The 13,392-nt window shown below is 42.6% G+C and overlaps 20 non-coding genes across 20 annotated transcripts; all 20 read right to left on the minus strand.

Annotated features, from left to right (window-relative positions):
• Positions 1-363: 363 nt before the first annotated feature.
• On the minus strand, positions 364-435 carry trnag-ucc (transfer RNA glycine (anticodon UCC)). The gene has a single exon. It is a non-coding gene; the product is annotated as a tRNA-Gly (tRNA).
• Positions 436-1,021: 586 nt separating this feature from the next.
• On the minus strand, positions 1,022-1,093 carry trnag-ucc (transfer RNA glycine (anticodon UCC)). The gene has a single exon. It is a non-coding gene; the product is annotated as a tRNA-Gly (tRNA).
• Positions 1,094-1,690: 597 nt separating this feature from the next.
• Positions 1,691-1,762, minus strand: trnag-ucc (transfer RNA glycine (anticodon UCC)). The gene has a single exon. It is a non-coding gene; the product is annotated as a tRNA-Gly (tRNA).
• Positions 1,763-2,350: 588 nt separating this feature from the next.
• Positions 2,351-2,422, minus strand: trnag-ucc (transfer RNA glycine (anticodon UCC)). The gene has a single exon. It is a non-coding gene; the product is annotated as a tRNA-Gly (tRNA).
• Positions 2,423-3,008: 586 nt separating this feature from the next.
• Positions 3,009-3,080, minus strand: trnag-ucc (transfer RNA glycine (anticodon UCC)). The gene has a single exon. It is a non-coding gene; the product is annotated as a tRNA-Gly (tRNA).
• A 597-nt stretch (positions 3,081-3,677) lies between these two features.
• Positions 3,678-3,749, minus strand: trnag-ucc (transfer RNA glycine (anticodon UCC)). The gene has a single exon. It is a non-coding gene; the product is annotated as a tRNA-Gly (tRNA).
• A 597-nt stretch (positions 3,750-4,346) lies between these two features.
• trnag-ucc (transfer RNA glycine (anticodon UCC)) lies at positions 4,347-4,418 on the minus strand. Its single transcript has one exon. It is a non-coding gene; the product is annotated as a tRNA-Gly (tRNA).
• Positions 4,419-5,006: 588 nt separating this feature from the next.
• trnag-ucc (transfer RNA glycine (anticodon UCC)) lies at positions 5,007-5,078 on the minus strand. Its single transcript has one exon. It is a non-coding gene; the product is annotated as a tRNA-Gly (tRNA).
• A 586-nt stretch (positions 5,079-5,664) lies between these two features.
• trnag-ucc (transfer RNA glycine (anticodon UCC)) lies at positions 5,665-5,736 on the minus strand. Its single transcript has one exon. It is a non-coding gene; the product is annotated as a tRNA-Gly (tRNA).
• A 597-nt stretch (positions 5,737-6,333) lies between these two features.
• On the minus strand, positions 6,334-6,405 carry trnag-ucc (transfer RNA glycine (anticodon UCC)). Its single transcript has one exon. It is a non-coding gene; the product is annotated as a tRNA-Gly (tRNA).
• Positions 6,406-6,993: 588 nt separating this feature from the next.
• Positions 6,994-7,065, minus strand: trnag-ucc (transfer RNA glycine (anticodon UCC)). Its single transcript has one exon. It is a non-coding gene; the product is annotated as a tRNA-Gly (tRNA).
• A 586-nt stretch (positions 7,066-7,651) lies between these two features.
• trnag-ucc (transfer RNA glycine (anticodon UCC)) lies at positions 7,652-7,723 on the minus strand. Its single transcript has one exon. It is a non-coding gene; the product is annotated as a tRNA-Gly (tRNA).
• Positions 7,724-8,309: 586 nt separating this feature from the next.
• Positions 8,310-8,381, minus strand: trnag-ucc (transfer RNA glycine (anticodon UCC)). Its single transcript has one exon. It is a non-coding gene; the product is annotated as a tRNA-Gly (tRNA).
• A 588-nt stretch (positions 8,382-8,969) lies between these two features.
• Positions 8,970-9,041, minus strand: trnag-ucc (transfer RNA glycine (anticodon UCC)). Its single transcript has one exon. It is a non-coding gene; the product is annotated as a tRNA-Gly (tRNA).
• Positions 9,042-9,619: 578 nt separating this feature from the next.
• trnag-ucc (transfer RNA glycine (anticodon UCC)) lies at positions 9,620-9,691 on the minus strand. The gene has a single exon. It is a non-coding gene; the product is annotated as a tRNA-Gly (tRNA).
• A 597-nt stretch (positions 9,692-10,288) lies between these two features.
• On the minus strand, positions 10,289-10,360 carry trnag-ucc (transfer RNA glycine (anticodon UCC)). The gene has a single exon. It is a non-coding gene; the product is annotated as a tRNA-Gly (tRNA).
• Positions 10,361-10,957: 597 nt separating this feature from the next.
• trnag-ucc (transfer RNA glycine (anticodon UCC)) lies at positions 10,958-11,029 on the minus strand. Its single transcript has one exon. It is a non-coding gene; the product is annotated as a tRNA-Gly (tRNA).
• A 597-nt stretch (positions 11,030-11,626) lies between these two features.
• Positions 11,627-11,698, minus strand: trnag-ucc (transfer RNA glycine (anticodon UCC)). The gene has a single exon. It is a non-coding gene; the product is annotated as a tRNA-Gly (tRNA).
• Positions 11,699-12,286: 588 nt separating this feature from the next.
• trnag-ucc (transfer RNA glycine (anticodon UCC)) lies at positions 12,287-12,358 on the minus strand. Its single transcript has one exon. It is a non-coding gene; the product is annotated as a tRNA-Gly (tRNA).
• A 586-nt stretch (positions 12,359-12,944) lies between these two features.
• On the minus strand, positions 12,945-13,016 carry trnag-ucc (transfer RNA glycine (anticodon UCC)). The gene has a single exon. It is a non-coding gene; the product is annotated as a tRNA-Gly (tRNA).
• Positions 13,017-13,392: the final 376 nt, after the last annotated feature.

A 13,392-nucleotide genomic window follows, 5' to 3' on the forward strand; every position in this document is an offset into this window, starting at 1 on the left:
CTGGGTATTCTTCAACATTCTTCCCATTTTGTCTGCCTCTGCCCTCTCAGGGAGCAATTCCCCAGAATTTAACTGGAAATGACTCACTGATGTTGTTAAAGAATTTGAAACACTGCTGCTTGACTTGCAGGGCCTGAGCCCAGCTGCAACATTGACGTCTATGGTGATTGATAGTTCATACTATGAATTCAGGTAGCACTGTCGCCAGTACATTATGACACATTGATGACACGTCGACTTTGCATTGCAAGCATTCAAACATGACCCTTTGAAAACAGGTTGCTCAACAAAATACATGACCTGCTGCTGGAAGAATTGCTTGCAACCAGACGTTCATTTCATGCTCAAGTCTAAATTTACAAATGTGATGGCTGGGAATCGAACCCAGGTCAACTGCTTGGAAGGCAACCATGCTTACCACTGCACCACCATCACACAGCTGAAAACAACCTTTGATAAACCGCACAGTAATCCTGCAGCTTTTTCTGAAGCCGTTTTTGTTCCTTCTGATGCAACTCGACAGATTTGATGAAAGGTAACATCACATGTAATGCAAGATAGACAGATAAAAGAAGGCATCGAAGGAACCAGCTAAAAATTGCAATATTTTGCTCACAATTAAATGAATTCCAGATTCACACAATGTATGTCAAGTGTCAACTGGGTATTCTTCAACATTCTTCCCATTTTGTCTGCCTCTGCCCTCTCAGGGAGCAAATCCCCAGAATTTAACTGGAAATGACTCACTGATGTTGTTGAGAAATTTGAAATACTGCTGCTTGACTTGCAGGGCCTGAGCCCCGCTGCAACATTGACGTCTATGGTGATTGACAGCTCATACTATGAATTCAGGTAGCACTGTCACCAGTACATTATGACACATTGACTTTGCATTGCAAGCATTCAAACATGACCCTTTGAAAACAGGTTGCTCAACAAAATCCATGAGCTGCGGCTGGAAGAACTGCTTGCAACCAGAGTCATCAGAGGTTCATTTCATTCTCAAGTAGAAATTGACAAATGCGATGGCTGGGAATCGGACCCAGGTCAACTGCTTGGAAGGCAACCATGCTTACCACTGCACCACCATCACACAGCTGAAAACAACCTTTGATAAACCGCACAGTAATCCTGCAGCTTTTTCTGAAGCCGTTTTTGCTCCTTCTGATGCAACTCGACAGATTTGATGAAAGGTAACATCACATGTAATGCAAGATAGACAGATAAAAGAAGGCATCGAAGGAACCAGCTAAAAATTGCAATATTTTGCTCACAATTAAATGAATTCCAGATTCACACAATGTATGTCAAGTGTCAACTGGGTATTCTTCAACATTCTTTCCATTTTGTCTGCCTCTGCCCTCTCAGGGAGCAATTCCCCAGAATTTAACTGGAAATGACTCACTGATGTTGTCAAAGAATTTGAAACACTGCTGCTTGACTTGCAGGGCCTGAGCCCAGCTGCAACATTGACGTCTATGGTGATTGACAGTTCATACTATGAATTCAGGTAGCACTGTCGCCAGCACATTATGACACATTGATGACACGTCGACTTAGCATTACAAGCTTTCAAACATGACCCTTTGAAAACAGGTTGCTCAACAAAATCCATGAGCTGCGGCTGGAAGAACTGCTTCCAACCAGAGTCATCAGAGGTTCATTTCATCCACAAGTAGAAATTGACAAATGCGATGGCTGGGAATCGGACCCAGGTCAACTGCTTGGAAGGCAACCATGCTTACCACTGCACCACCATCACACAGCTGAAAACAACCTTTGATAAACCGCACAGTAATCCTGCAGCTTTTTCTGAAGCCGTTTTTGTTCCTTCTGATGCAACTCGACAGATTTGATGAAAGGTAACATCACATGTAATGCAAGATAGACAGATAAAAGAAGGCATCGAAGGAACCAGCTAAAAATTGCAATATTTTGCTCACAATTAAATGAATTCCAGATTCACACAATGTATGTCAAGTGTCAACTGGGTATTCTTCAACATTCTTCCCATTTTGTCTGCCTCTGCCCTCTCAGGGAGCAATTCCCCAGAATTTAACTGGAAATGACTCACTGATGTTGTTAAAGAATTTGAAACACTGCTGCTTGACTTGCAGGGCCTGAGCCCAGCTGCAACATTGACGTCTATGGTGATTGATAGTTCATACTATGAATTCAGGTAGCACTGTCGCCAGTACATTATGACACATTGATGACACGTCGACTTTGCATTGCAAGCATTCAAACATGACCCTTTGAAAACAGGTTGCTCAACAAAATACATGACCTGCTGCTGGAAGAACTGCTTGCAACCAGACGTTCATTTCATCCTCAAGTCTAAATTTACAAATGTGATGGCTGGGAATCGAACCCAGGTCAACTGCTTGGAAGGCAACCATGCTTACCACTGCACCACCATCACACAGCTGAAAACAACCTTTGATAAACCGCACAGTAATCCTGCAGCTTTTTCTGAAGCCGTTTTTGTTCCTTCTGATGCAACTCGACAGATTTGATGAAAGGTAACATCACATGTAATGCAAGATAGACAGATAAAAGAAGGCATCGAAGGAACCAGCTAAAAATTGCAATATTTTGCTCACAATTAAATGAATTCCAGATTCACACAATGTATGTCAAGTGTCAACTGGGTATTCTTCAACATTCTTCCCATTTTGTCTGCCTCTGCCCTCTCAGGGAGCAAATCCCCAGAATTTAACTGGAAATGACTCACTGATGTTGTTGAGAAATTTGAAATACTGCTGCTTGACTTGCAGGGCCTGAGCCCCGCTGCAACATTGACGTCTATGGTGATTGACAGCTCATACTATGAATTCAGGTAGCACTGTCACCAGTACATTATGACACATTGACTTTGCATTGCAAGCATTCAAACATGACCCTTTGAAAACAGGTTGCTCAACAAAATCCATGAGCTGCGGCTGGAAGAACTGCTTGCAACCAGAGTCATCAGAGGTTCATTTCATTCTCAAGTAGAAATTGACAAATGCGATGGCTGGGAATCGGACCCAGGTCAACTGCTTGGAAGGCAACCATGCTTACCACTGCACCACCATCACACAGCTGAAAACAACCTTTGATAAACCGCACAGTAATCCTGCAGCTTTTTCTGAAGCCGTTTTTGCTCCTTCTGATGCAACTCGACAGATTTGATGAAAGGTAACATCACATGTAATGCAAGATAGACAGATAAAAGAAGGCATCGAAGGAACCAGCTAAAAATTGCAATATTTTGCTCACAATTAAATGAATTCCAGATTCACACAATGTATGTCAAGTGTCAACTGGGTATTCTTCAACATTCTTTCCATTTTGTCTGCCTCTGCCCTCTCAGGGAGCAATTCCCCAGAATTTAACTGGAAATGACTCACTGATGTTGTCAAAGAATTTGAAACACTGCTGCTTGACTTGCAGGGCCTGAGCCCAGCTGCAACATTGACGTCTATGGTGATTGACAGTTCATACTATGAATTCAGGTAGCACTGTCGCCAGCACATTATGACACATTGATGACACGTCGACTTAGCATTACAAGCTTTCAAACATGACCCTTTGAAAACAGGTTGCTCAACAAAATCCATGAGCTGCGGCTGGAAGAACTGCTTCCAACCAGAGTCATCAGAGGTTCATTTCATCCACAAGTAGAAATTGACAAATGCGATGGCTGGGAATCGGACCCAGGTCAACTGCTTGGAAGGCAACCATGCTTACCACTGCACCACCATCACACAGCTGAAAACAACCTTTGATAAACCGCACAGTAATCCTGCAGCTTTTTCTGAAGCCGTTTTTGTTCCTTCTGATGCAACTCGACAGATTTGATGAAAGGTAACATCACATGTAATGCAAGATAGACAGATAAAAGAAGGCATCGAAGGAACCAGCTAAAAATTGCAATATTTTGCTCACAATTAAATGAATTCCAGATTCACACAATGTATGTCAAGTGTCAACTGGGTATTCTTCAACATTCTTTCCATTTTGTCTGCCTCTGCCCTCTCAGGGAGCAATTCCCCAGAATTTAACTGGAAATGACTCACTGATGTTGTCAAAGAATTTGAAACACTGCTGCTTGACTTGCAGGGCCTGAGCCCAGCTGCAACATTGACGTCTATGGTGATTGACAGTTCATACTATGAATTCAGGTAGCACTGTCGCCAGCACATTATGACACATTGATGACACGTCGACTTAGCATTACAAGCTTTCAAACATGACCTTTTGAAAACAGGTTGCTCAACAAAATCCATGAGCTGCGGCTGGAAGAACTGCTTCCAACCAGAGTCATCAGAGGTTCATTTGATCCACAAGTAGAAATTGACAAATGTGATGGCTGGGAATCGAACCCGGGTCAACTGCTTGGAAGGCAACCATGCTTACCACTGCACCACCATCACACAGCTGAAAACAACCTTTGATAAACCGCACAGTAATCCTGCAGCTTTTTCTGAAGCCGTTTTTGTTCCTTCTGATGCAACTCGACAGATTTGATGAAAGGTAACATCACATGTAATGCAAGATAGACAGATAAAAGAAGGCATCGAAGGAACCAGCTAAAAATTGCAATATTTTGCTCACAATTAAATGAATTCCAGATTCACACAATGTATGTCAAGTGTCAACTGGGTATTCTTCAACATTCTTTCCATTTTGTCTGCCTCTGCCCTCTCAGGGAGCAATTCCCCAGAATTTAACTGGAAATGACTCACTGATGTTGTCAAAGAATTTGAAACACTGCTGCTTGACTTGCAGGGCCTGAGCCCAGCTGCAACATTGACGTCTATGGTGATTGACAGTTCATACTATGAATTCAGGTAGCACTGTCGCCAGTACATTATGACACATTGATGACACGTCGACTTTGCATTGCAAGCATTCAAACATGACCCTTTGAAAACAGGTTGCTCAACAAAATACATGACCTGCTGCTGGAAGAACTGCTTGCAACCAGACGTTCATTTCATGCTCAAGTCTAAATTTACAAATGTGATGGCTGGGAATCGAACCCAGGTCAACTGCTTGGAAGGCAACCATGCTTACCACTGCACCACCATCACACAGCTGAAAACAACCTTTGATAAACCGCACAGTAATCCTGCAGCTTTTTCTGAAGCCGTTTTTGTTCCTTCTGATGCAACTCGACAGATTTGATGAAAGGTAACATCACATGTAATGCAAGATAGACAGATAAAAGAAGGCATCGAAGGAACCAGCTAAAAATTGCAATATTTTGCTCACAATTAAATGAATTCCAGATTCACACAATGTATGTCAAGTGTCAACTGGGTATTCTTCAACATTCTTCCCATTTTGTCTGCCTCTGCCCTCTCAGGGAGCAAATCCCCAGAATTTAACTGGAAATGACTCACTGATGTTGTTGAGAAATTTGAAATACTGCTGCTTGACTTGCAGGGCCTGAGCCCCGCTGCAACATTGACGTCTATGGTGATTGACAGCTCATACTATGAATTCAGGTAGCACTGTCACCAGTACATTATGACACATTGACTTTGCATTGCAAGCATTCAAACATGACCCTTTGAAAACAGGTTGCTCAACAAAATCCATGAGCTGCGGCTGGAAGAACTGCTTGCAACCAGAGTCATCAGAGGTTCATTTCATTCTCAAGTAGAAATTGACAAATGCGATGGCTGGGAATCGGACCCAGGTCAACTGCTTGGAAGGCAACCATGCTTACCACTGCACCACCATCACACAGCTGAAAACAACCTTTGATAAACCGCACAGTAATCCTGCAGCTTTTTCTGAAGCCGTTTTTGCTCCTTCTGATGCAACTCGACAGATTTGATGAAAGGTAACATCACATGTAATGCAAGATAGACAGATAAAAGAAGGCATCGAAGGAACCAGCTAAAAATTGCAATATTTTGCTCACAATTAAATGAATTCCAGATTCACACAATGTATGTCAAGTGTCAACTGGGTATTCTTCAACATTCTTTCCATTTTGTCTGCCTCTGCCCTCTCAGGGAGCAATTCCCCAGAATTTAACTGGAAATGACTCACTGATGTTGTCAAAGAATTTGAAACACTGCTGCTTGACTTGCAGGGCCTGAGCCCAGCTGCAACATTGACGTCTATGGTGATTGACAGTTCATACTATGAATTCAGGTAGCACTGTCGCCAGCACATTATGACACATTGATGACACGTCGACTTAGCATTACAAGCTTTCAAACATGACCCTTTGAAAACAGGTTGCTCAACAAAATCCATGAGCTGCGGCTGGAAGAACTGCTTCCAACCAGAGTCATCAGAGGTTCATTTCATCCACAAGTAGAAATTGACAAATGCGATGGCTGGGAATCGGACCCAGGTCAACTGCTTGGAAGGCAACCATGCTTACCACTGCACCACCATCACACAGCTGAAAACAACCTTTGATAAACCGCACAGTAATCCTGCAGCTTTTTCTGAAGCCGTTTTTGCTCCTTCTGATGCAACTCGACAGATTTGATGAAAGGTAACATCACATGCAATGCAAGATAGACAGATAAAAGAAAGCATCGAAGGAACCAGCTAAAAATTGCAATATTTTGCTCACAATTAAATGAATTCCAGATTCACACAATGTATGTCAAGTGTCAACTGGGTATTCTTCAACATTCTTCCCATTTTGTCTGCCTCTGCCCTCTCAGGGAGCAATTCCCCAGAATTTAACTGGAAATGACTCACTGATGTTGTTAAAGAATTTGAAACACTGCTGCTTGACTTGCAGGGCCTGAGCCCAGCTGCAACATTGACGTCTATGGTGATTGATAGTTCATACTATGAATTCAGGTAGCACTGTCGCCAGTACATTATGACACATTGATGACACGTCGACTTTGCATTGCAAGCATTCAAACATGACCCTTTGAAAACAGGTTGCTCAACAAAATACATGAACTGCTGCTGGAAGAACTGCTTGCAACCAGACGTTCATTTCATGCTCAAGTCTAAATTTACAAATGTGATGGCTGGGAATCGAACCCAGGTCAACTGCTTGGAAGGCAACCATGCTTACCACTGCACCACCATCACACAGCAGAAAACAACCTTTGATAAACCGCACAGTAATCCTGCAGCTTTTTCTGAAGCCGTTTTTGTTCCTTCTGATGCAACTCGACAGATTTGATGAAAGGTAACATCACATGTAATGCAAGATAGACAGATAAAAGAAGGCATCGAAGGAACCAGCTAAAAATTGCAATATTTTGCTCACAATTAAATGAATTCCAGATTCACACAATGTATGTCAAGTGTCAACTGGGTATTCTTCAACATTCTTCCCATTTTGTCTGCCTCTGCCCTCTCAGGGAGCAATTCCCCAGAATTTAACTGGAAATGACTCACTGATGTTGTTGAGAAATTTGAAATACTGCTGCTTGACTTGCAGGGCCTGAGCCCCGCTGCAACATTGACGTCTATGGTGATTGACAGCTCATACTATGAATTCAGGTAGCACTGTCACCAGTACATTATGACACATTGACTTTGCATTGCAAGCATTCAAACATGACCCTTTGAAAACAGGTTGCTCAACAAAATCCATGAGCTGCGGCTGGAAGAACTGCTTGCAACCAGAGTCATCAGAGGTTCATTTCATTCTCAAGTAGAAATTGACAAATGCGATGGCTGGGAATCGGACCCAGGTCAACTGCTTGGAAGGCAACCATGCTTACCACTGCACCACCATCACACAGCTGAAAACAACCTTTGATAAACCGCACAGTAATCCTGCAGCTTTTTCTGAAGCCGTTTTTGCTCCTTCTGATGCAACTCGACAGATTTGATGAAAGGTAACATCACATGTAATGCAAGATAGACAGATAAAAGAAGGCATCGAAGGAACCAGCTAAAAATTGCAATATTTTGCTCACAATTAAATGAATTCCAGATTCACACAATGTATGTCAAGTGTCAACTGGGTATTCTTCAACATTCTTTCCATTTTGTCTGCCTCTGCCCTCTCAGGGAGCAATTCCCCAGAATTTAACTGGAAATGACTCACTGATGTTGTCAAAGAATTTGAAACACTGCTGCTTGACTTGCAGGGCCTGAGCCCAGCTGCAACATTGACGTCTATGGTGATTGACAGTTCATACTATGAATTCAGGTAGCACTGTCGCCAGCACATTATGACACGTCGACTTAGCATTACAAGCTTTCAAACATGACCCTTTGAAAACAGGTTGCTCAACAAAATCCATGAGCTGCGGCTGGAAGAACTGCTTCCAACCAGAGTCATCAGAGGTTCATTTCATCCACAAGTAGAAATTGACAAATGTGATGGCTGGGAATCGAACCCGGGTCAACTGCTTGGAAGGCAACCATGCTTACCACTGCACCACCATCACACAGCTGAAAACAACCTTTGATAAACCGCACAGTAATCCTGCAGCTTTTTCTGAAGCCGTTTTTGTTCCTTCTGATGCAACTCGACAGATTTGATGAAAGGTAACATCACATGCAATGCAAGATAGACAGATAAAAGAAAGCATCGAAGGAACCAGCTAAAAATTGCAATATTTTGCTCACAATTAAATGAATTCCAGATTCACACAATGTATGTCAAGTGTCAACTGGGTATTCTTCAACATTCTTCCCATTTTGTCTGCCTCTGCCCTCTCAGGGAGCAATTCCCCAGAATTTAACTGGAAATGACTCACTGATGTTGTTAAAGAATTTGAAACACTGCTGCTTGACTTGCAGGGCCTGAGCCCAGCTGCAACATTGACGTCTATGGTGATTGATAGTTCATACTATGAATTCAGGTAGCACTGTCGCCAGTACATTATGACACATTGATGACACGTCGACTTTGCATTGCAAGGATTCAAACATGACCCTTTGAAAACAGGTTGCTCAACAAAATACATGACCTGCTGCTGGAAGAACTGCTTGCAACCAGACGTTCATTTCATCCTCAAGTCTAAATTTACAAATGTGATGGCTGGGAATCGAACCCAGGTCAACTGCTTGGAAGGCAACCATGCTTACCACTGCACCACCATCACACAGCTGAAAACAACCTTTGATAAACCGCACAGTAATCCTGCAGCTTTTTCTGAAGCCGTTTTTGTTCCTTCTGATGCAACTCGACAGATTTGATGAAAGGTAACATCACATGTAATGCAAGATAGACAGATAAAAGAAGGCATCGAAGGAACCAGCTAAAAATTGCAATATTTTGCTCACAATTAAATGAATTCCAGATTCACACAATGTATGTCAAGTGTCAACTGGGTATTCTTCAACATTCTTCCCATTTTGTCTGCCTCTGCCCTCTCAGGGAGTAAATCCCCAGAATTTAACTGGAAATGACTCACTGATGTTGTTGAGAAATTTGAAATACTGCTGCTTGACTTGCAGGGCCTGAGCCCCGCTGCAACATTGACGTCTATGGTGATTGACAGCTCATACTATGAATTCAGGTAGCACTGTCACCAGTACATTATGACACATTGACTTTGCATTGCAAGCATTCAAACATGACCCTTTGAAAACAGGTTGCTCAACAAAATCCATGAGCTGCGGCTGGAAGAACTGCTTGCAACCAGAGTCATCATTTCATTCTCAAGTAGAAATTGACAAATGCGATGGCTGGGAATCGGACCCAGGTCAACTGCTTGGAAGGCAACCATGCTTACCACTGCACCACCATCACACAGCTGAAAACAACCTTTGATAAACCGCACAGTAATCCTGCAGCTTTTTCTGAAGCCGTTTTTGCTCCTTCTGATGCAACTCGACAGATTTGATGAAAGGTAACATCACATGTAATGCAAGATAGACAGATAAAAGAAGGCATCGAAGGAACCAGCTAAAAATTGCAATATTTTGCTCACAATTAAATGAATTCCAGATTCACACAATGTATGTCAAGTGTCAACTGGGTATTCTTCAACATTCTTTCCATTTTGTCTGCCTCTGCCCTCTCAGGGAGCAATTCCCCAGAATTTAACTGGAAATGACTCACTGATGTTGTCAAAGAATTTGAAACACTGCTGCTTGACTTGCAGGGCCTGAGCCCAGCTGCAACATTGACGTCTATGGTGATTGACAGTTCATACTATGAATTCAGGTAGCACTGTCGCCAGCACATTATGACACATTGATGACACGTCGACTTAGCATTACAAGCTTTCAAACATGACCCTTTGAAAACAGGTTGCTCAACAAAATCCATGAGCTGCGGCTGGAAGAACTGCTTCCAACCAGAGTCATCAGAGGTTCATTTCATCCACAAGTAGAAATTGACAAATGCGATGGCTGGGAATCGGACCCAGGTCAACTGCTTGGAAGGCAACCATGCTTACCACTGCACCACCATCACACAGCTGAAAACAACCTTTGATAAACCGCACAGTAATCCTGCAGCTTTTTCTGAAGCCGTTTTTGTTCCTTCTGATGCAACTCGACAGATTTGATGAAAGGTAACATCACATGTAATGCAAGATAGACAGATAAAAGAAGGCATCGAAGGAACCAGCTAAAAATTGCAATATTTTGCTCACAATTAAATGAATTCCAGATTCACACAATGTATGTCAAGTGTCAACTGGGTATTCTTCAACATTCTTTCCATTTTGTCTGCCTCTGCCCTCTCAGGGAGCAATTCCCCAGAATTTAACTGGAAATGACTCACTGATGTTGTCAAAGAATTTGAAACACTGCTGCTTGACTTGCAGGGCCTGAGCCCAGCTGCAACATTGACGTCTATGGTGATTGACAGTTCATACTATGAATTCAGGTAGCACTGTCGCCAGCACATTATGACACATTGATGACACGTCGACTTAGCATTACAAGCTTTCAAACATGACCCTTTGAAAACAGGTTGCTCAACAAAATCCATGAGCTGCGGCTGGAAGAACTGCTTCCAACCAGAGTCATCAGAGGTTCATTTCATCCACAAGTAGAAATTGACAAATGCGATGGCTGGGAATCGGACCCAGGTCAACTGCTTGGAAGGCAACCATGCTTACCACTGCACCACCATCACACAGCTGAAAACAACCTTTGATAAACCGCACAGTAATCCTGCAGCTTTTTCTGAAGCCGTTTTTGTTCCTTCTGATGCAACTCGACAGATTTGATGAAAGGTAACATCACATGCAATGCAAGATAGACAGATAAAAGAAGGCATCGAAGGAACCAGCTAAAAATTGCAATATTTTGCTCACAATTAAATGAATTCCAGATTCACACAATGTATGTCAAGTGTCAACTGGGTATTCTTCAACATTCTTTCCATTTTGTCTGCCTCTGCCCTCTCAGGGAGCAATTCCCCAGAATTTAACTGGAAATGACTCACTGATGTTGTTGAGAAATTTGAAACACTGCTGCTTGACTTGCAGGGCCTGAGCCCAGCTGCAACATTGACGTCTATGGTGATTGACAGTTCATACTATGAATTCAGGTAGCACTGTCGCCAGCACATTATGACACATTGATGACACGTCGACTTAGCATTACAAGCTTTCAAACATGACCCTTTGAAAACAGGTTGCTCAACAAAATCCATGAGCTGCGGCTGGAAGAACTGCTTCCAACCAGAGTCATCAGAGGTTCATTTGATCCACAAGTAGTAATTGACAAATGTGATGGCTGGGAATCGAACCCGGGTCAACTGCTTGGAAGGCAACCATGCTTACCACTGCACCACCATCACACAGCTGAAAACAACCTTTGATAAACCGCACAGTAATCCTGCAGCTTTTTCTGAAGCCGTTTTTGTTCCTTCTGATGCAACTCGACAGATTTGATGAAAGGTAACATCACATGCAATGCAAGATAGACAGATAAAAGAAAGCATCGAAGGAACCAGCTAAAAATTGCAATATTTTGCTCACAATTAAATGAATTCCAGATTCACACAATGTATGTCAAGTGTCAACTGGGTATTCTTCAACATTCTTCCCATTTTGTCTGCCTCTGCCCTCTCAGGGAGCAATTCCCCAGAATTTAACTGGAAATGACTCACTGATGTTGTTAAAGAATTTGAAACACTGCTGCTTGACTTGCAGGGCCTGAGCCCAGCTGCAACATTGACGTCTATGGTGATTGATAGTTCATACTATGAATTCAGGTAGCACTGTCGCCAGTACATTATGACACATTGATGACACGTCGACTTTGCATTGCATGCATTCAAACATGACCCTTTGAAAACAGGTTGCTCAACAAAATACATGAGCTGCTGCTGGAAGAACTGCTTGCAACCAGACGTTCATTTCATCCTCAAGTCTAAATTTACAAATGTGATGGCTGGGAATCGAACCCAGGTCAACTGCTTGGAAGGCAACCATGCTTACCACTGCACCACAATCACACAGCTGAAAACAACCTTTGATAAACCGCACAGTAATCCTGCAGCTTTTTCTGAAGCCGTTTTTGTTCCTTCTGATGCAACTCGACAGATTTGATGAAAGGTAACATCACATGTAATGCAAGATAGACAGATAAAAGAAGGCATCGAAGGAACCAGCTAAAAATTGCAATATTTTGCTCACAATTAAATGAATTCCAGATTCACACAATGTATGTCAAGTGTCAACTGGGTATTCTTCAACATTCTTCCCATTTTGTCTGCCTCTGCCCTCTCAGGGAGCAAATCCCCAGAATTTAACTGGAAATGACTCACTGATGTTGTTGAGAAATTTGAAATACTGCTGCTTGACTTGCAGGGCCTGAGCCCCGCTGCAACATTGACGTCTATGGTGATTGACAGCTCATACTATGAATTCAGGTAGCACTGTCACCAGTACATTATGACACATTGACTTTGCATTGCAAGCATTCAAACATGACCCTTTGAAAACAGGTTGCTCAACAAAATCCATGAGCTGCGGCTGGAAGAACTGCTTGCAACCAGAGTCATCAGAGGTTCATTTCATTCTCAAGTAGAAATTGACAAATGCGATGGCTGGGAATCGGACCCAGGTCAACTGCTTGGAAGGCAACCATGCTTACCACTGCACCACCATCACACAGCTGAAAACAACCTTTGATAAACCGCACAGTAATCCTGCAGCTTTTTCTGAAGCCGTTTTTGCTCCTTCTGATGCAACTCGACAGATTTGATGAAAGGTAACATCACATGTAATGCAAGATAGACAGATAAAAGAAGGCATCGAAGGAACCAGCTAAAAATTGCAATATTTTGCTCACAATTAAATGAATTCCAGATTCACACAATGTATGTCAAGTGTCAACTGGGTATTCTTCAACATTCTTTCCATTTTGTCTGCCTCTGCCCTCTCAGGGAGCAATTCCCCAGAATTTAACTGGAAATGACTCACTGATGTTGTCAAAGAATTTGAAACACTGCTGCTTGACTTGCAGGGCCTGAGCCCAGCTGCAACA

This window comes from Pristiophorus japonicus, chromosome 19 (genome assembly GCF_044704955.1).
Source record: "Pristiophorus japonicus isolate sPriJap1 chromosome 19, sPriJap1.hap1, whole genome shotgun sequence".
Lineage (NCBI taxonomy): Eukaryota > Metazoa > Chordata > Chondrichthyes > Pristiophoridae > Pristiophorus > Pristiophorus japonicus.